The sequence below is a fragment of the Carcharodon carcharias genome, chromosome 4 (genome assembly GCF_017639515.1).
Source record: "Carcharodon carcharias isolate sCarCar2 chromosome 4, sCarCar2.pri, whole genome shotgun sequence".
Lineage (NCBI taxonomy): Eukaryota > Metazoa > Chordata > Chondrichthyes > Lamniformes > Lamnidae > Carcharodon > Carcharodon carcharias.
Window position 1 is genome coordinate 38,102,073 of NC_054470.1, and position 21,065 is coordinate 38,123,137.

The following is a 21,065-nucleotide window of genomic DNA, read 5'->3' on the forward strand; positions in this document are numbered from 1 at the left end:
CGGAACTTCGGTTAGAGTGTCATCAGATTCTTCTTCCAATCTGTCTCCAGGGCTTGAGTCGAGGCCCTGGGTCCTGGACTCGTTCAGCTGTTTCCCAGATGTGCCTGCGAAAGCATGGAGAGATAATTAGTGCATGGCAGTGGCCTGTGAAACAGGACACATCACTCACAGCATGGTTGTCTGATGGATATTGCAATGCTGGACCCTCACTTGGTTGAGCAGCGCCGGCCTCATCATCAGCACAGAAACGGTCCAGATTGTCACCAGCCAGCTAGATGACTCTGTTTTCAAAGTCCATGAGGACCATGATTCCAGGCATTCCTCCACCAGTCTGTGATCTCTCCCTGATGTTGGATGCCAGCTTGTCCTGCATGAATAGAGATGGAGAGAGTGTAAGCAGGATGCTTGCCAGGCCAGATGATAAGTATGCCTGGCATGTGTGGGTGGTGAGTGGTCCCGTGGATGGGAAGAGGATAATGAGGGTGTGCATGAGAGAGTGAATGGTGATGTCCCTTGAACTGGCAGTGAATTAGATCCTTGTGGATGTGTGATGAGTTTGTGAGTATGTGAGTTGAGAGTGATGAGAAGAGTGACTTACCTTGGTGGAACAGAGAAGGTCATTCACCCACGTCATCACTGGGTGGCTGTCCTCTTTTGCAGGGCATTGCCATCGCCTCCAATGCCAGGTTGGTGATGTTGCTGCCCATCCTTCAGCCAGAGTGGGCGTAGAGGACATCACGGCGAACTTCATCAGTGTCCAAAGGTGCTTGAGGAACATGTCACTGAACTGGGTGGGGTCTGCAGCCTCCTTGCCTTTCAGGGCCCTGTATTCTTTGCAACAGTCCTGGGCTGGAAGCACAGAGAGGTGTGCATGCAGCTGCACTTTAAATATGGTGTCCAGTGTGAGGAAGCAGTGAGATGATGACATAGCGGGCAAATCAGAGGCCGCCCACCATCGAAACAAAGTGTTTCCTGGGAATGTATGATTAATGATGCGGGGTTAGGATGATTTCACAGCATAAGAAGCCACCATTGCAGCCGAAGGGTTAAACTTTCTTTTCCTGCCTGTTACCACATTTAGTGCAAACCTTGGCTGATTCAGCCTATTGTTCCCCAGCTACCATTCAATCTCTAAGTTCAATTAACAGGTGAAATTACAGGGTTAAAATGAGTGCATGAATTCAGGTTACATAAATAAATCAAATTTATTTTGGTACCCTTGAAATATATAGGCAATAATTTGTAGGGAAGAGGGTATCTTTTACATATTTTCAAATCTTGACTGATATCTACTTTTAATGAAAATAGGAAAAAGAATGCACCAGACAGCACCATATGGCAAAGAATGCTATAGCTCCTCACCATGGGGGGAGGAACCCTCCACCTCATATCCCCTCACATCCCCAACACTGCTCACAGCCTCCATAACCCCTCACAACCCCCTCACAACCCCACTCATACACCCCCACACCCCTCATACACCCCAACACCCTCACAGCCCTGATAACCCCTCATATCTCTGCCCTCACAATGCCCTCATACACCCTACTCCTACAACTCTCACACTCCCAGCACACTTCTCCCTCACACACCTGCAACACCTCCCAAACCCCCAATCCCACAACCCTTCTCACACCTCCCCCTCATACCCCCAACCCCCTCACACCCCTCGCCCCCACACCCCTCTCACCTCCACCCCCTTCACACCCCCCACACCCTCCTCATACAAACCCCACACCCCCAACCCCCATCACCCTCTCACCCACCCCCTCACACAACCCCACACTCCACTCAAATCTTCCCACACACCCCACCCCACACCCTTCACTCCCCTCACAAATCCTCTCACACCCTCCACCCCACCCCTTACACCCCCTCACAACCCCCTCACACACCCTCACAAACTCCAACACCCACAAGCAAGCCCATACCCCCTTTTAGCTGCTTTCATTCTCTTAAGTTGTAAAAACCTGTGGTCTTGTCCTTGATATCCCTTGTAATTTTTCTGTCAAATTCCTTTTACCACTTATGTTGGTAAGATCATGGCGTTCATTTGCTATGCATGCTATATTTCTCCTAGTCTGCAGGATCTCTCCTGTTGTAAAGCAAAGTGTAGATTTATACAGAAGGATGTGAATCGCCAGGTAAAAAGCTGTGCAGGTCTGCAATCAGGCTCCACAGACACAGTCAAACACACAATAGATGACTCTACTCAAGCAAGAAACGGTCAGATTCGATAATGAAGGGAAGCCAAAGGCTACAACCAACCTTGCTAATTGGTATTTGAAACCATATTTCAGATTCAAATAATCAACTATTTCAAAGTTATTTGAGTCCTTTCTAGGATTCTTTTAAATCATATTTGAATGACTGCAACATGGGTGTTTAGCACCACTGAGTTCCATTTCACCATGTGAGAGTGTGGATCTAAATGTTTGAATTGAGTGAACTGATGATATGGTAAAAATACATTGATTTTCCAGGCAGTTCCTTCCACCTCAGATCAAAAACACAATGGCTGGTGATACTTGCATTCCAAGTTAATGAGCACTAATACCCAACATTTGTGCAGGAACTGCTAGTGTTTGCACAATCTGCATCCAGTCAGCTTTTGAAAAACAATGCTCCTTTTCAATGGCTCAGCTATTGGAGATAATGACTATGTCTGTAAGCTGAATTCTGACTGACAGTAATCTATGATAATATCCCTCCTGTTCCTCAAAGGACCTCATTATGGGTTAATGATAATTCTACAACTACTGGAGCATTCAAATTTTCATAGAGAGAACTTAAATGTAGATTTGTTTTATTCATTCATTGCATGGCAAGGTCAGCATTTATTGCCCATCCCTAACTGCGCTTGAGAATATGAAGTGAACTATTTTCTTGGACTGCTACAATCCCTGTGCAGGTACGCCCAACGTGCTAGAGGTAGGGAGTTCCTGGATTTAGACCCTGTGACATTGAAAGAATGGCAAAATGTTTCCAACTCAGGATAGAATGTGACTTATACAAACATATGAACATATGAATTAGGAGCAGGAATAGAACACTCAACCTCTCAAGCCTGCTCTGCCACTCAATAAGGTCATGACTGATCTGATTTTAACCTCATATTTCTGCCTACCCCCATTAACCTTTGCTTTCCCCCTTGCATTGAAAGGAACTTGCAGTTGATGGTGTTCCCAAATGCCTGCTGGCCTTGTCCTTCTGGGTGGTAGAGGTCATGCTTTGGAAGGTGTTATTGAAGCAGCCTTGGTGAGTCACTGCAGTGCATCTTGTAAATGGTTTATACTGTTGCCATGATGTGGCCGTAGTTAAGGGAGTGAATGTTTAAGGTATGTAAGGGGCATGCATACAGATTTGCACATTTTACTCTCAGCCACATATCACACTTGGCCTAGCTGCAATTTCATATAAACATGTGGTAAGTGTAGGTAAATTTGGAAAGTGGTTCCTAAAGCTCTCCACACTACGGTTTTCCTTGTGTCATTTCTGGCTCTGTTGTAGACTAATTGATAGAGATTGATTGCTATGGCTAATCAACAACTCCACTATCATTGTATCATGTGGACAACTAGATGGTAGTTGATGGACATTGGTCTTTATCTAATCTAGCAATTTCTTTGATATAACATGATGCAGGATATCTGTCAATAGGCTGCCATGATTGCAGTGTGGATATTTGTAGATATAGTAGTGAGTGGAGTATTTGATGTATGAATACAATGCTCCAGTATTTTGATGTACTTGTAGTTCTGCACAGTCAATTTCCATATTTTGGCCATTCATTTTTTTGTTGATATAAGGACATGCAAGAAAATATGAGTTAAGACTCTCAGCAGTGGTGGCAGTGGTTGTTTATCCAGGATTTTGGAAAATAATGCAGGATGCTGAAGGTAATATTGATTTTGAGTCAATGAAGTAAACTGAATAATACAATAAAGGACTTGTTGACCAACAGTCAAAAGGACAAAGCTTGACCCTTGAAGAATAGTTTTCATATTTTGAGTTGTGTCACACCTTGACTCTGTTCACAGTCAATGCCTGGGGGAATTAGCAGCTGTAATCTATTTGGGAGATCATGTACTGAATGAAAGTATCAAATTAACGTGACACAAATGCACACAAAATCAATCAACTTCTCTGGAATGATTCTGGATTCTGTTGGCTCCTTCTAGGGTCTATGGAGAATTGGAAGGATTGGTTGAGAGGTTCCTCCTCAATACTCAGCCAGGAATTTTACAAGTCATATTCCAGGCAACGATTCCTGCTCAATTATATTATCGCTGTGGATTTGAGCGATTCAGGCTTGTTCCTTGTTTGGGGAGTTCAAGTCATTTTAGGCAGATCTGTGGCTTTAGTCCATATACAAGAATCTTGAGAAGTGCCTATTGAGATCCTGAAATGACTTTGTCAGTACTTAGACCGTACATATAAAAGATAACTTTATATGCTAGTCAGAAAACAGCTTCGATCCTCTTTGTACACTATCATTTAATTACATAGAAATGTTGTGATATGCCAGTGTAGTTACTGCAAATATCATGTTACTTTGTCTTTACAACGTCATAATTGAAATGAAGATCTGCAGAATGAAAATAAAGAAAGGCCTGGATTTTCATCACGAAAGACAGTCTTTCCATCATGGCAAAAAATCCCGGAAATGGGGGAAATTTCTAAGTCCCTCCCTTGAACGCAGCCTATCCCATCTTCTCTGGGGCCGGACAGGAGTCAGGCTGGGGTTGGTGCCCATGACTCGCAGATGCAGCTGGCCATTTAAGTCACCAGTTGCGTCCACTGAAGTGGGATTTTTGAAAACTAACTGTGTGAATCCCGGAGTACACAGAGCAGACCAGGTAAGAGGAGGCCTGAACTTGGTGGATTCTTTGGATAGGTGGGGTACCCCTTTGGAGAGGTAAAGTACCCATCTCATTAGGGTCCTGGGCACCCTGGGAGAGATAAGGCACCCTTTGGGATTGTTAGAATTAAACATGTTTATGCTCTTCTTACACAAAAACTCAGTGGAACTGACAAACCATCCAGAATCCGGATTGGGAGGTGGTGCATGCGGTGGTCAGCACCAATGCCCTGCAAAAGAGGACAGCCACCCAGCACTGCAAGTGGTCTCCGCCAAGGTAATTTACTCTTTTCATCGCTCTCGACTCACACACTCACAAACCCATCACACCTCAAGGGACAACACCACTAACTCTCACACACACCCTCACATCTCCATCAGGCTCATATCCTCTTGAGCTCACGACCTCATTCTGTCCATGTCTCCACACACCACACAAACATTTCACTCAGTGCCATGCATCCTGCTCACACTCTCCATCTTTTTTCATGCAGGAGAAGCCTGCTCACATCAACAGGGCGAGATCAGACTGGGGGTGGAGTGGCCCACATTAGGCCCCTCACTCACTTTGAGAAGCGTGTCATCATGCTGACTAGTAAGGACATGGACCATGCCTGGGCGATGGTGGTGAACACCCTCGTGAGGATCCTGCACCATATCATCCTTCTCCCATCGCAAATGTGAGTGCTCTCTCTCCTGCTTTTGAATCTGCTGCATGCACTACTTATCTCTACTTTGGTTCAAAGGGAACTCTGCCAAGCGATGAACACCCTCAACCAGCCAATCCCTCAGCTTCATCCACATCCTCACCTCCAGCCAAGATGCGCTGGAACTAAGCAGCCTGGAAGACCTGTCACAGCGTTTATCCACACCCTCCACCAGCGCAGAGACATACACCTCAGTGGGACCTAGATCTAGAGCAGGCTCGGGTTCACAACCTGGTACACACATCCACCGTAGGAGGAGGCAGGGTCATGTGAGCTCCCCAGCACTCGGAGGACTGCTGGGGAAGAGGCATCCGTGAGGTCCGAGTCGGATGACGAGCTTCTGGATTTGGCCTTCCAACTCATCCCGGACAGTCAGCAGAAGGCATGGGAACATCACGCAGAGCTGTTGGAAGTCCTCAATAGAGTGACATGCGAGTCAGAGGAGTGCGTCCGCCTGCTCTCTGATGAAGTGGTGGCCACACGTGCGTGTATGGAGGTCTCCGTGGGGAGGATGGCAGGGTAGAGACCCTGGTCCAGCATAACACCGAAATGTGTGCAGACCTGCACTCCATCGTGGGAGCCATGGGCGTGCTCCTGCAGTGGCAACGCGAGAGGGAAATGGGTACCTCGGCGTCCCTGCAGGCGCTCCTTCCCCTCAAGGAGTCAGGCCAGGGCCCCAGGCACCCAAAGGGAGGAGGAGCAGCAGCTGGACACCCCTGGATCATCCACTCAGGAATCTCAGAGGCTGTCCTCACCCTCCGAGTCCCCTTTGCCTATGACCCCCTCAGCCACCGCAGAGGGAGCAGCTGGCCAATGAATGATTCTGGAGAGAGAAGTGTGTGTGAGGCAGGGCCTTTCAGAGCCTTGTGCAAGCACTCTCCCATGCTTGTGGATCCTTCCCGTATCATACCCACCTCAATGTCCTCAGCATCTTGAATGCTGCCTGCTGGGGTTCACTTTCAGTTGTCCATCTGAGCTGACCTGCATTTCCACCCACCCACTGATCACAGTCCCATGCAGCACCTGATCTCGCCCACCATGACTGTCCTTTCACTTTCAATTTGTACAGCCTGGTCTTGATTTGGTTTTTCATTCAGTCCCCCGTCTTTTCCCCTCCCCAAGTCACCCATTTCCTTTCCCCAATCATAGTTGACCCCCCTCCCTCCCAGACATCACCTTCCACCTCCCTTCCGTATCCTACCAGCCACAACCCTTTTCTTTCCGGGATGTCCAGTTAAAGATGCAAATTCCTTTCCTTCCCAAAACTCCCACCCCCATCCACATTCACGACCCCGGCCTCCTCCTTCCCACATCCAGGGTCCGTGTCTGCCTCCAAGTCCCCACCAACCATGCTCGCCGTCCCTTCTACCATTACCATCGAACTCTCACCCTCCCACCCTACCACCCACTCTGCCCTCTCACCATTCCCTCACCACGCCCATCCTCAGTTCACTCCCCAGGAGGCAGTCATGGACCCACAGACCCCTCCCTTGCACATCCCCCTTTCCAGAATCTTTCCACCACCTCCCCCCCGCAACCCCCCCACCCTGGAACCCCTTCCCCCTCTGGACCCCTTACTTCCCGGTATCATTTCCTTTCAGAACATCTTCCCCTACCCCCCTGGAACCCATCCACCCACTTAGTCCTCCCATCCCCACCACCCCCCCCCCCGACCCCCCTCCCAATTATTCCCTTCCCCTTCCTGACTCCCTCAGACACCGTTACCTCTTCTGCCACCCTTGGTCCTTCCCCCTTCCCAACTCCTTCCTCCAACCTTACTTCTTCCTCCACCCTTACTCCCTCCCCTCTCTGCACTCCTTCCTCTCCTCAGACTCCCTCCTCTCTCCGCACTCCTTGCTCCCCTAAACTCCCTCCCCTCTCCGCACGGCTTCCACCACCACCCTCCCCCCACCCCCCCCCCAACCGACTCCCTCCCCTCTTCACACTCCTTCTTCCCCCAGACTCTCTCCCCTCATCGCACTCCGTCCTCACCCTGGTGTCTTTCCACTCTCCGCACTCCTTCCCCCCTCTAAACTCCTTCCCTTGCACATTTCACCCTGCCTTACACCTACCTCCCCAGTTGCCATCTTCTCCCCCTGTTACTCCCTTCTCCCCCCATACACCCTCCTCCCCTCCTAACATCACCCCCGACAACTTCATTCCCCCCCAACCTCAACCCCCCCCAGTTGGCTTCATTCCCCTCTCCCAACCTCACCCCCTGACACCTTCATTCCCCCCCTCCCAAGCTCAGGTCCCCTGACACCTCTTCCTTTCCCAATAAATCCTAGACCTTCCTCTCCCACCGCCTCGAACATCATCTGTTGTGAGCATCACCAGTGGCTTTCCAACTTCCTTCAGCTGCTTCACAGCAGAGCCAAGTCCATGAGAATCCATTTGGCATGCCATGGACGTTCCTCCAGTGTGCTGTTGCTGTCAGGCTTCAGCACCTTCTGCTCTTCGGATGTCATGATTTGTACAAGGCCCTGACGGTAAGTCCTGACTTCTGTACATCACAGTTGTCAAGATGTGTTCTGCACCGGCTTGGTTTCCTGTCTAGGTGGGCAGACGATCCAGCGGGGGTGCTGAGTCCGGCGGACTGGCCCTATAATGATATGCTGATGTATTACAATGAGGGTCCTGACCGATGTTGTGGAACGCAGCCCCCCATCGACGGGCTGAGCGGACAATCACAAACTGATTTCACCACGTTGTGAAACCAATTTTTGGCCTTGTCACCATATTGTCCACACACTCCACCGAACATGCCCAATGCCGGTGGGCACAGAAAACCCCAGCCAAAGTGTCAAACACAATGTTCATTATGCCTAAGTCAGCCATGCTTTGCTAGTGGTAGCGTCATGAATAATGAAAGCAAAAGAGATGTCAGCATGAAGTGAGGAGTTCTTGGAAATTTTATAAGATTGGAACTCCTGACAAGCAACAATAACATTTGTTTTATTTTCTATCAGCAGCACTTCGGGCAAGTGCACAGTAATGGGAAAGATTTTATTGAGGACTCACACAACAGGCCAACTAAAAGGATTTCATTCAGATTGGCACAGTTTGTAGCTCAGTTACTAGTATACTTGCCTCTGAATCAGAGTGTTATAGGTTGTGCAACAATCTAGGCAGACACACGACTGCACTACTGACGGAGTGCTGCATTATCAAAGGTGCTGTCTTTTAAACAAGATGTTAAACTAACTCACTGTCTATCCTTTCGGGGGACATAAAAGATCCTATAGTGCTATTTCAAAGAATTGGGGAATTATTTTTTATAGTTTCACAAGATGTGGGCATCGCTGGCATGGCCATCATTTATTGTCCATCCCTAGTTGCCCTTGAGAAGGTGGTGGTGAGCTGCCTTCTTGAATCACTGCAGTCCATGTGGTGTAGGTACACCCACAGTGCTGTTAGGAAGGGAGTTGCAGGATTTTGACCCAGCGTCAGTCAAGGAATGGTGATATAGTTCCACATCAGGATGGTGTGTGGCTTAGGGAGGAACTTGCAGGTGGTGGTACTGTTCCCATGCATCTGCTGCCCCTGTCCTTCTAGATGGCAGAGCTCATGAGTTTGGAAGATGCCGCCAAAGGAGCGTTGGTGAGTTCAGATTGTAGATGGTATACATTGCTGCTACTGTGCATTGGTGGTGGAGGGAATGAATGTTTAAGGTGGTGAATGGGATGCCAGTCAAGCCGGCTCCTTTGTCCTGGATGGTGTCAAGCTTCTTGAGAGTTGTTGGAGCTGCAATCATCCAGGTAATTGGAAGATATTCCATCACACTCCTGACTTGTGCCTTGTAGATCATGGATAGGCTTTGGGGAGTCAGGGGGTGAGTCACTCGCCGCAGAATTCCCAGACTTTGACCTGCTCTTGTAACCACAGTATTTGTATGGCTAGTCCAGTTGAGTTTCTGGTCAATGATGACCCCCAGGTTGCTAGTAGGGGATTTAGTGAGAGTAATGCCATTGAATGTCAAGGGGATATAGTTATCATAAGATGATGAGAAATAGGAGCAGCAGTAGACCGATCAGCCCCTCAAGTTGCTGTGCCATTCAATATGATCAGGCTGATTTGGCTATCTCCACTTTCCTGCCTGCTCCTCTATAACCCTTGACTCCCTTTCCGACCAAAAATGTGTCCCACTCTGCCTTGAATATATTCAATGACCCAGCCTCCACTGCTCTCTGGGGAAGAGAATTCCAAACAAGAATGACCCTCAGAGAGAAGAAATTCTTCCCAACTCAGTCTTAAATAAGAGACCCCTTATTTCTAAACTGTGTCTCCTTGTTCTAAACTCCCCTGTGAGAGGAAACATCCTTCCAGCATCTACCCTTAAACACCCTCAGAATCTTATATGTTTCAATAAGATGAGCTCTCATTCTTCTAAACTCCAAAGAGTATAGGCCCAACATGCTCAACTTCTCCTCATAAGACAAGCCTTCCATCCTGGAATCAGCATAGTGAAACTTCCCAGATCTGCTTCCAATGGAAGCATTTCCTTCCTTGAGTAAGGAGACCAAAACTGTACACAGTACTCCACGTGCAGTCTCACCAATTCCGAATACAGCTGTAGCAAGATTTCCCTACTTTTATACTCCATTCCCCTTGCAATAAAGGACAACATGCCATTTGCCTTCCTAATTACTTGTGCCTGCATGCTGACTTTTTGTGATTCATGTACAAGGACAACCAGATCTCTCTCTCTGCATTGCAGCATTCTGCAATTCTTTCTTTTTAAATAATATCCTGCTTTTCTATTCTTCTTGCCAAAGTGGATAACCTCACATTTCCCCACGTTATACTCCATCCGCTAATTTTTTGCCCATTTGCTCAATCTATCTATATCCCAAAACTCTTTTCAAACTTTTTGTTTCCTCCTCACAACTTGCTTTTCTGCCTATCCTGCCATCAGCAAATTTGGCTGCAATACAGTCAGTCCCTTCATCCAAGTCATTATTAATAAACTGTAAATAGTTGAGGCCTCAGCACTGATCCTTGTTTGCACTCCATTAGTCACAGTTTGCCAACCTGAAAATAATCCAGTTCCTGTTAGTTAGCTAATCCTCTATCCTTGTCAATGCATCACTGCCAACATAATGAGCTCTTATCTTGTGCCATAGCTTTTATGTGGTACCTTATCGAATGCCTTTTGGAACCACAGATCCTGGTTCTTCTTTATCCACCATGCTTGTTACATCCTCAAATAAATCTGTCAAACATAATTTCCCTGTTACAAAATTATGTTGATTCTGCTATGATTTTCTAATTGTCCTGTTACTACCTCTGTAATAATGGATTCCAGCATTTTTCCCAATGACAGAGATGAGACCAGCCAGCCTGTGGTTTCACTGTTGCTGGGTCAAGAACCTGGAACTCCCTCCTAACAGCACTGTGGGTGTGCCTACACCACATGGACTGCAGTGGTTCAAGCAGGCAGCTCACCACCACCTTCTCAAGGGCAGTTAGGGATGGGCAATGAGTACTGGCCTAGCCAGTGAAGCCCACATCCCATGAATGAACAAAAAAAAGTTTCCTGCTTTCTTCCTTCCTCCTTTCTTGAATAATGGTGCTATATTTCTGATGTTAAATTCTCTCTTGTCAGAGATGGTCATGCCTGGCACTTGTGTTGTGCAAATGCTATTGCCCTGGCTAGTACTCATTTCACCATGAACATCACAAGAACAAAGTGCCTGGCCATTATCACATTGCTTTTTTTGGGAGCTTGTTGTGTGCAAATTGACAGCACATTTCCTGCATTACAACTGTGACAACACTTCAAAAAATACTGCATTGACTGTAAAGCACTTTGGGGCATCCAGTGGTTATGAAAGGTGCTTTATTCATTCTTTCTTAGAGGTCGTGCTTCAGAATAACAGGAGAAATGAAAAAGGGAACAAATTGGTAAGAAGAAAGAATGACATTCTAAAACAATTACACCAGCAAGGGATTCAGATGTTTTAAATTATAGAGAAAGTGGCTGATTGACTTCTGAGTAAAGTAACAAGCCTGCCGTTTTTAAGTCAAATATTAGCCCACTTTTTTTTGTAAAAACATGAAACCAAGACAAGTAAATCTGTATCTGAAACATCAGTGTTTTTATCAAGTTAAAAAATGACATTCATTGTAAACTCCTCAGTCAATAAATTAATTTGAAATCACAAATAGCTCTATAAAAATTAGCTTAGGTTCCCAACAAAATGTAATGAGCTAGATTATGCTGTAGCAGGCCACCTGATGTTATTTGTCATTAGACCTGCCACTTTCACCCTTCAGCTCAAAAAACCTTTTTGCCCTCTAAGGCTGGAATTTTCCCCTCCCACCATTAGTTCCTTGGCTGGAGCAGGAACCAGGAGTGTTCCCCGCCGATGTGCGTGTGGGCTGCTTTGCATATTTGTGTGCTCCCCGCCTAACTAATTATGCATTCACACAGTTCGCGACATGTTTCATGGTGGGGCAGGCAGGAAGTCGTGTGCCCCACCATCGTGTCCTGGCGCCATATTTAAAAGGCACCCAGACAGCCAGTGATTGAGGGTGCCAAGACTTCAGGACACCAAGGTGGCCTCAAGAAAGCATTGAGCACCAACCCCAAGGTTCACCGATGCCTCCAGGCCATGGAGGGCAAGAGGAACATTATCTTTCCCAGGGATGGGAGCAGGAGGCCCACCTGATTCACCACAGCGGCCTGGGAGGAGGTCGCCAGGGTGATCAGCACAACAGGGATGCAGAGGAGAGCCACCCTGTAGTGCAGGAAGCGCATGAAAGAGTGAACCACTCTACATTCCAAACTCACCTCACCATTTTCTGAACCTGACATGGGACATGGGCGTCAATGGCAAGTATCTGTGTTGCCCATCCCTAAAGGCCCTTGAGAAGTTGCTGGGATGCTGCCTCATTGCCCCAATGCAGTCCATGTGGTCTGCTGGGAGGGAGGCAACTGCAGGTTGCTGACCCAGCCACACTGCAGTCACAGCTATTCTGGGTGGGTGGGGGGTGGGGGGAGTTGATGTAGAGGGCAACTTGCAGATACTGTTGATCCCATGCCTCTGCTGCTCTTGTCCTTCTAGCTGCTAGAGCTTCCAGGTCTGGAGGGGGCTGCCAAAGTAGCCTTGGGACTAGCAGCAGTGCATCTTTCACATAGCACACACAGTTGCAATTATGGGCCGGTGATGGAGGAACTATGTTTAGGCTGCTGGATGAGGTGTCAGTGAAGTGGCCTGCTTCATCCTGGATAGTCTCCAGCTTCTTGAGCGCTGTTGGAGTGGACAGTATTCTCTCAAACTCCTCACTTGTGTCTTGTACACGGTGGACAGGCTTTGGGGAGTCAGGAATTCATGTATTAGCCACAGAATTAGTAGCATGTGATCTGCTACTGCATCAGAAGTGCTCACAAACCAATTTCTATCTTTATGCACGAGAAGGCAGTGCACAAAAGGCAAGAGAGGGAGAAGACAGGAGGGGGTATTCCCGCGATCTGGCCCATCACACAATAAATCGCAAGGCGCTCGATTTGTTTTTCTTTAAAATCCTCCATGTTTGATCTCTTTCTTGTGTTTTCGTTAGTGACATTCCAGACTCGGGGCACTGTGTGGGGAGGGCGCCCAATCAGAGTTGGGGCTTGTGATGAAACGTGCAACTGAGTTTCTGCATGACTGGATTTTTTTTAATGTTTCACAGGACCAGTTTGCCTGGAATTTTACCCTGCAGGCTGCTGGCTGCTGGCTCCACTTTGTTGAAGCTGATCTTCCACTGGGATTCAGTGGAGACTTTGGTTTGCACTTAACTTCTGCCTTTTTTTGCTGCCAGGCTCTTGTGTCTCTGGAACTTCTCAGGTGAATTGTCTCAGCGTCTTGTTTCTTAAGTGAGGTTGTTTCAATACAGAATCATTGCTGGTGTCCTTTTCTTGAGAGTTCTTCAGCCTTTTAGAGAGGATGTGGATTTTTATCCCCTATTGCCATCATGATCTGTTCTGTTGTCGCTACCCATGATGTGTACTGCTTGGACACCATGATACAGTCTTGTTGAAGTTACAGAGATGTCTTTATTAACAGCACTGAACTATATACATATTTACATTAGAGGGTAAAAGTATGGAGAGGACCCCATACTAGGTCCTTACATGTTGCTACCTATCTCTAGACTACCCTCAGCTCTAGGTCATGTGCCTTCTTACATTACTGAATAGGCGGTACTGTACTTAGCCCCATGTTAACCCTTTAAGTACTACATCCTTCTACTACAAGGAATGCAGGAATCAGACACAGAATGCCAATCTTTATAAAGCTATTTGTGACTTATGACCTGCTCCTGCATCAGAAGTGCTCACAATCCATCTACCTATCTTTATTCAGGACAATCCATCTACTTATCTTTATTCAGGAGAAGACAGTGCATAACAGGCAAGAGAGGGAGAAGGCGGGAGGGGGCATGCCCAAGACCCGGACCCTCACACAATTTGAACAGCAGGCTGCTGAGCTGACAGGACAGGATTGTGACCATGCCTGTGCTGGGGGCAAGGTCAGTCTCCTCCAAGCATCCATTGAAGAAGCATGCTTAATCTCTCCAGGCCTTGATCCTTCAGATGTCTGCCAAAGTCAACACTCACAGGAGGGCATAATAGTCAGCAGGCTTCCTCCATCTCTGCTACAGATGCTGGGGAAACACCTAGATGTGGTGGTAGAGTAAGAGAAATGAAGAAATATTAAATTAATTCTTGTGATGCAGGTGTAAAATCATTGTATATAGTTTTAGCACTTTTGTAAATATATGAATCATTTCCCACTTCACAGAAGTCAGCTGGGATTTTCTTGCTGTTGTTTGTGTTACTAGCTCTGCACACTCCCTTTCCCCACTTTTAGGAGGGGACCAAGCCTGCGTCTATCTCCCCCTGAATCATGCCTACACATGGAGGCATCGCTCTTTACCAAGGCTCATGTGAGCCATGTGCGAGAATCCTCCCACTCACATTATTCCCCTTCCCTCCACTGCCCTCTAGACCTGTAGAGAGACCTTTTCCTTGTCAGGTTAGATCATCAGGGTTCTCCTTCAGTTGTCCAGTTGAGCAGACCTTCAGCTCCCCCCACCCAATGACCACCCTCCCACCTCGAGGTTTTTCAGTTGGACATCAAGGGTGTCGATATCCTGATCCGCCTTTGCCTGAAGATGGTGAGTGTTACCTTCCAGACAGTGTCCAACACCTTTTACCCTCCTCCTGTAACCCATCCCCTACACCCCATCATCATTTACCCTCCTCCCCCAACCCCAGTGTTACCTTCACCCTCTCATCAGTCACCCTTGAACCTCCCGCCATCACCCTAGAGCCCATCACCATCACCCTTCAAATGTCCTCCTTCCCTGATAAGCCCATGCCTGTCACAGTCCCCATACTCCCCCTGACCTTGCTCACTCCCAAGATCCAGGTGAAAACTCTTATCCCCGTAACTGACGCCACACCCGGACCCTCATCCTACCGTATCCCACTTCCACCTCTCACACTCACAGTACCCTCCCAGCACTAGTACCCTCAGTTCACCACACCCCACCCCGAGATTCCAGCGTTGACAGCATTGACCCCTTCCTCTGAACAACTGCTCCCCCACAAGTCTTCCTAGTCACCCAACCCCTACCCCACTTAAGTCCTCTTGGTTACCAACCTCCATCCCACAAGTGTTCCTGGTCACCATAACCGCACACCCCTTCCTCCAACACCTCCCCCCCACCCAGTGTATTCTGACCCTCCCTGTGTCCTCCGACAACTCTGTATGTTCTGAACCTCCCCCTGTCAACCAATAACCCTCCCCTTGTGTGGTCTGACCCCCGCCATTCCCCCCGCCTCACTGCACCCCCCCACCCCCCCCACCACCACCACCACCACCCCAGCCACCACTGCCCCCACCGTCACTGGTCAATTCATCAGCATGCACGATTCCTGGGGTCAAGTGGTCCTCTGGTGCTCCACAGTTTCCCAGGTAAGTGATCTAAACTCTCTCATCATGTGCAGGCCAGGTTTGTCCAGTTGTGAACCGGACCGGTGTGAATTCCCACTGGCGGAGTGGCAGATGTGCCAGTGGGGGGACAATTCCAGTCTGTTGCTGTTTTAATTACCATTCATAACATGCAAATTCAGTTCCCAACAAGTTTCAGTGGGAAGGGCGGCCCGCCATGACACTCGGGACTGCAAGTTCCCGCCATCATTTCTTGCCTTCGGGAATCTGATTTTTTTCATCCTGGCATATTCTCCACCCCCGCCCACCACGAACCCCACCACTGCAGAATGGGAAAATTCCACTCTAAGCTGCTGGAATTCTGAGCTGATAACAGTACAGCAAGCATATCTGGGATTTTCATGAACAGGGCAAAGCAACAGGACATTTCATAACCGATGAGTTTCAAGCTTTGGGAAATAAACACACGAAGGGCCAACAAGTAGGTAAACCCAAAGAGGTTAAGTTTGATGCCAAATCAGGGACAAAAAGAAAAATAGAGGGAAAGTTTGGATTAAGATGGAGAGGAAAAAAAACGAGACTGAAAGGTTTAAAATGTGACATTTTTAAAATCATCAAAATATTTTACAACTTGAAGGAATGAAATAGTAGTTAATGTTCATGTCAGAGGTTTTGATTGGTAGTCATTAATACTTATATCATTAAAAGGTTACTTAGACTAGTAATTATTAGTTCTAAATAACTGAAGCAGTTTTAATTCATTTCCACTGCATAAATACATCAACTTCACTTCTTTCAATGCACACCAGACAGTGAAATATCATTTTCACAAAGTTAGTGGCGTACCAACACAATTCTGAATGCAACTTTTGTACAGTTGCATTCAATGCTGCATTGGTCTTCGTCTGAAGTTGCTGTTCCATTTGTGCATAAATAATTGTGAGCGTAATTATTTTAACAGCAAAATCTGCACTTTTTTAAAAATTATTTTATTTGCTGTTTTATTAGTTCATCACCATTGCCAGGATTTTACTTACATTGGGCGGGCGCGTGCCCAACCTGATCAGGCGTAAAATCAGGTGTGATGACGTCAGGCAAGTATTCCGACATCACTGCACACTCTCACTTTCGGTCAGCGGGTGCGCGCGCCTGCCGACAATTAAGAGGCCTATTAAGGCCCTTAAGAGATTAATTAAGTGGTATTTTTTGCTACCCACTCAGCCGTTCGGTTGAAGGGTGGGCGAATAGACCAGGCAGCCTTGCAAATTTTAGGAAACCTCATCCACAGGTGAGTAAAAACGCAAAAACAATTTCCATTTCATTTTAAACATGTCCCTCTTCATGTGACTGAGTCACCTGTGGGGACATGTTTATATCGTTATTTTGCTTTGTCCAAATCTTCAGCTCTATGCTCTCAGGGAGCTGTTAGCACGCTCTCCCCTGCGCATGCGCAGGCTTTCACGTTCGCCCTCCTCCCGCCCCCATCCCAGCAGCGCTGAGCCTTTCAGCACGCCGTTCACGCTGGCTAGGCATTAATTATGGAGAGAAATTCCTGCCCCATATGCCTTTCACTTCTTTGTGTTCCCCTCTGTTCACAAGATCATGACAATTATGGTTGAGGAAAACCTCTGACCAACCTAAAAAGATCTGAAGCCTACCTGCAGTCCTGTTTCTAAAAAGATTCCAGAGTTTGCATCTCCTCCATAACCTAATCACTCTCAGTGCTAAAAAGAGTCCAAACATCAGTGCTAAGTTCACTTCTTACTGGTGTGAATTCACAACTCCTTGTCCTATTCATGCTGTTTAACTTTAAGTAATAATCTGGGTTTACCTTTTGCATTCCTTTCACTGTTTTATATCTACAATGCCAATCACCTACTCCATCCTCATTTGTCTGAACGAGCCAGCCATATTGCATAAACGGTGCGAGCCATTTGTCATTATCATAGGCATTAATTATGAAGAGAAAAAAGAAAGCTTGCATTTTTTCACAATTTTTTCACAACCACTGAAGTGCTTTATAGCTAATTAAATATGTTTGAAGTAGCCACTATTGTAATATAGGAAATATTGCAGCTAATTTGCACACCGTAAACTCCCACAAAGAGCAATGTGGTAATAATCAAATAATCTGTTTTTGTGATGTTAAGGAACATAGACTTAGGAGTAGGAGTAGGCCATTTGGCCCTGCGAGCCTGGCCCGCCATTCAATAGGATCATGGTTGATCAGATTGCGGCCTCAATTCCACTTTCTTGTCTGCCCCCACCATAGCCCTTAACTCCCTTGTCTATCAAAAATCTATCTAACTCAGCCTTGAATAAATTCAATGACCCAGCCTGCACTGCTTTTTAGGGAAGAGACTTCCACAGTGAAGGGTTCTCAAAATTCCCACATTTTTCATATCATCAACAAGGATATGACTTTTGGACTTTTATGGCAGAGGATCCAACTGCTGAGTTAAGTGTAGAACCCTGCAGCCCATGAAGGCCTGGGACTGGACATGCCCGGGCTTGTTGAGTGCAGTGTGTTTGTTGCCTGAATCCAGACAATGAGAGGAGACAGAATACGTATTCTTCCCTTTAAAACAATCAACCCAGAGAAAGACTTCATCTTACGTGAAACTAAAGCACATCAAAATCTTGCATAAATAATCGCTACTAACTACTAAGGCAGAAAGGCAGCAATCAATGTAATTATGTGAACCCATCAATACTCCACATATACAATGGCTTTCAGTTCAAGACTAGTCACGGGGGCAGGAAGACAAGGATAAATATCATGCGAGCCCATTAAAAACAAGACAACAATCACCTGGGGAAGCCCACCAAAATCAGACAAAGGACTAACCTTGATTTGGATTGAGATAAGAAATTTGAAAAAAAAAACAGTACAACTGGGCCACCAATTATGAAGGGGAAGCTGACACAGGAGGGTGAGCAGTTTTTGGAGTGGTTGAAGCAGAGTTTAAGCAGGGAGCTGAGCCAAGCTGAGGGAGGAGATCTGGAGGTTTGCAGGCCCACAGGCAACATCACGGTGAGGGGCACGGGGTGGCAGGTTCAACCAAAGACAACAAGGCCGCAACCGCAGCCCTTCACGAAGATCGACCACCCACAACTGCGCCCTCCACCCAACTGAAGAACCTTCACAGATTCCACAGACCAGAACCACGTGAGAACGGCAGGCCCCAGAGGACACAAAGAGCGTACCCCAAAACTGCAACCGGCTTACCTGGCTGGATTTCGAATTGTCAAGGAACCCTGGTTGGTAAGCATGATCCCTGACCTCTCCTAGTTCAATTTAGTTAGGTTTTGGGGGTGGGGCAAGGGTAAGGGGATTAGTAGCGTGACTTTCCCTCGTAATGCCGTGTGTTCCCCATTCTTAACTAAGCATACTTTGTAGGTCTGTATAATCTCAGTGTAATCCTATAAATTCATTTGTGATCTGGGCAAAAATTTGGCAGATGGAGTTATAAATTCATTTGTGATTTCAATAAACCCAGTTTTTTTTCTTGCACCCAAACCAATTTTCTGCTACACTTTGTCACAACCCCCAAATAAGTCCAAGGTCTAGAACCCAGGGAGTCCGAGCGATTCGGACCGCTCAGAAGTCAGAGGTGAAGCTGACACACATACGACTCCCTACACAGGTTTAACAACCCTCTAAGAAAAAAATTTCCTCCATCTCATTTTAAAAGGGAGGCAGACCTCTTATTTTTAAACTATGTCTCCTGGTCCTAGCCTCTCCACAAGAGGAAACATCCGCCTGGTACCCACCCTATCCAGTTCTCTCAAGATCTTAAATGTTTCAATAAGATCACCTCTCATTCTTCTAAACTCCAGTGGGTATAGGCCCAACCTATCTTCATAAGATAAGCCCTTCATCCCAATAGTGAGTCGAGTAAACTTTCTCTGTACCGCTTCTAAAGCAGTTATATCTTTTTTCAAATAAGATCATCAAAACTATACACAGTATTCCAGATGTGGTCTCATCAAGGCCCTGTATAGTTGCAGTAAAGCTTCCCTACGTTTATATTCCATTCCCCTTGCAATGAACGCCAACAATCCATTTGCCTTCTTAATCACTTACCTGCATACTAATACTAATGTTTTGTGATTCATGTAACAGGACACCCAGATCCCTCTGTACCACTGAGTTCTGCAATTTCTCTCCATTTAAACAGTATACTGCGTTTCTATTACTGCCAAAATGGACAAGTTTACATGTTCTCAAACTCCATCTGCCAAATTTTTGCCCAGATCACTTGACCTATCTATATCCCTTTGTAGACTCTTTAGCTCCTCTTGACAACTTACTGTCCTACCTATCTTGGTGTCATCGGCAAATTTAGCTACCATAACTTTGGACCCTTCATCCAAGTAACCGATATAGATGGTAAATATCTCAACACCGATCGTTGTAGCATTTCACTGGTTACAGCAAGCCAACATGAAAAAGACCCACACTCTCTGCTTCCTGTTAGCTACCCAATCCTTTGATACTATCCTTTATCAATTTGATGCTATCCTTAACTTTCTTATCTAGCCATGGATGATGCGCCCTTCTCCTACAGTCCTTCTTTCTCACTGAGATAAATCTGGTCCATTAAGGGATAAACATTGGCCAGGACACTGGGGTAACACCCCCGTTCTTCTTCAAAATAGTGCCATGGAATTTTTTGCATCCACCCAAACAGACAGCTGGGACCTCAGTTTAAAATCTCATCCAAAAGATAGCACCTCTGACAGTGCAGCATTCCATTATTACGGCACTGGAGTGTCAGCCTAGATCTTTGTGCTCAAATCCTAGAGTAGGATTTGAACCTGGAAACCTATGACTCAGAGGTAAAAATGATAAAATCTGAGCCACAGCTGGCAGCTGAAGTAGGTCATGCTTTCATCCTTAGGTGGGCCCAAGCTACCACCATTTCAGTTAAGAACCAAACGTGCTACTTATTACCCCACAGAGATGACTGTATGGTACCACTTAAACCATCACCTGCACGTTTGGAAAATTTGCATTGAATTTCAGAATCCAGGTGGTTTAAGTAAATTAGAAACAATAGTGAGCCCCAAAGCACCCCACTTAATACATCCCCCTGCCCAATACATCCCTCCACTCAATACATCCCTCCATTCAATGGGTGGAATTTTCCCAGAATTGCACTAAGTGGATAGCAGGCAGTTAAAATAGAGTCCTACCCGCTGATGAAAATGGCGGGTTTCACAACATATTGTCCCAAGTCCACGTCATTATTTATTCACTCCCATGAAACAAGCCGTTTCCATGGCAAGTGGGCTGTCATTCGCCTGCCCGCCATCACCCCTCTGTTGCATCACGCCGGCCGCCATATTTAAAAGGCAGACGCCAGCAAAGGGCTCATCGTCACCAGCTCACCATCGCTGCCCGGGAGACAAGCAAAGGAAAAAATACTGCAGCCGGGTCTGTCGAGCAACTGCTGGATGCCCTGGAGGCCGCTGGGATGTGCTCTGCCCCCGCTCTGGCTGCAGGACGGGCGGCAAAGTCACCATCCTGGCTTGGGAGGTGGTGGCAGC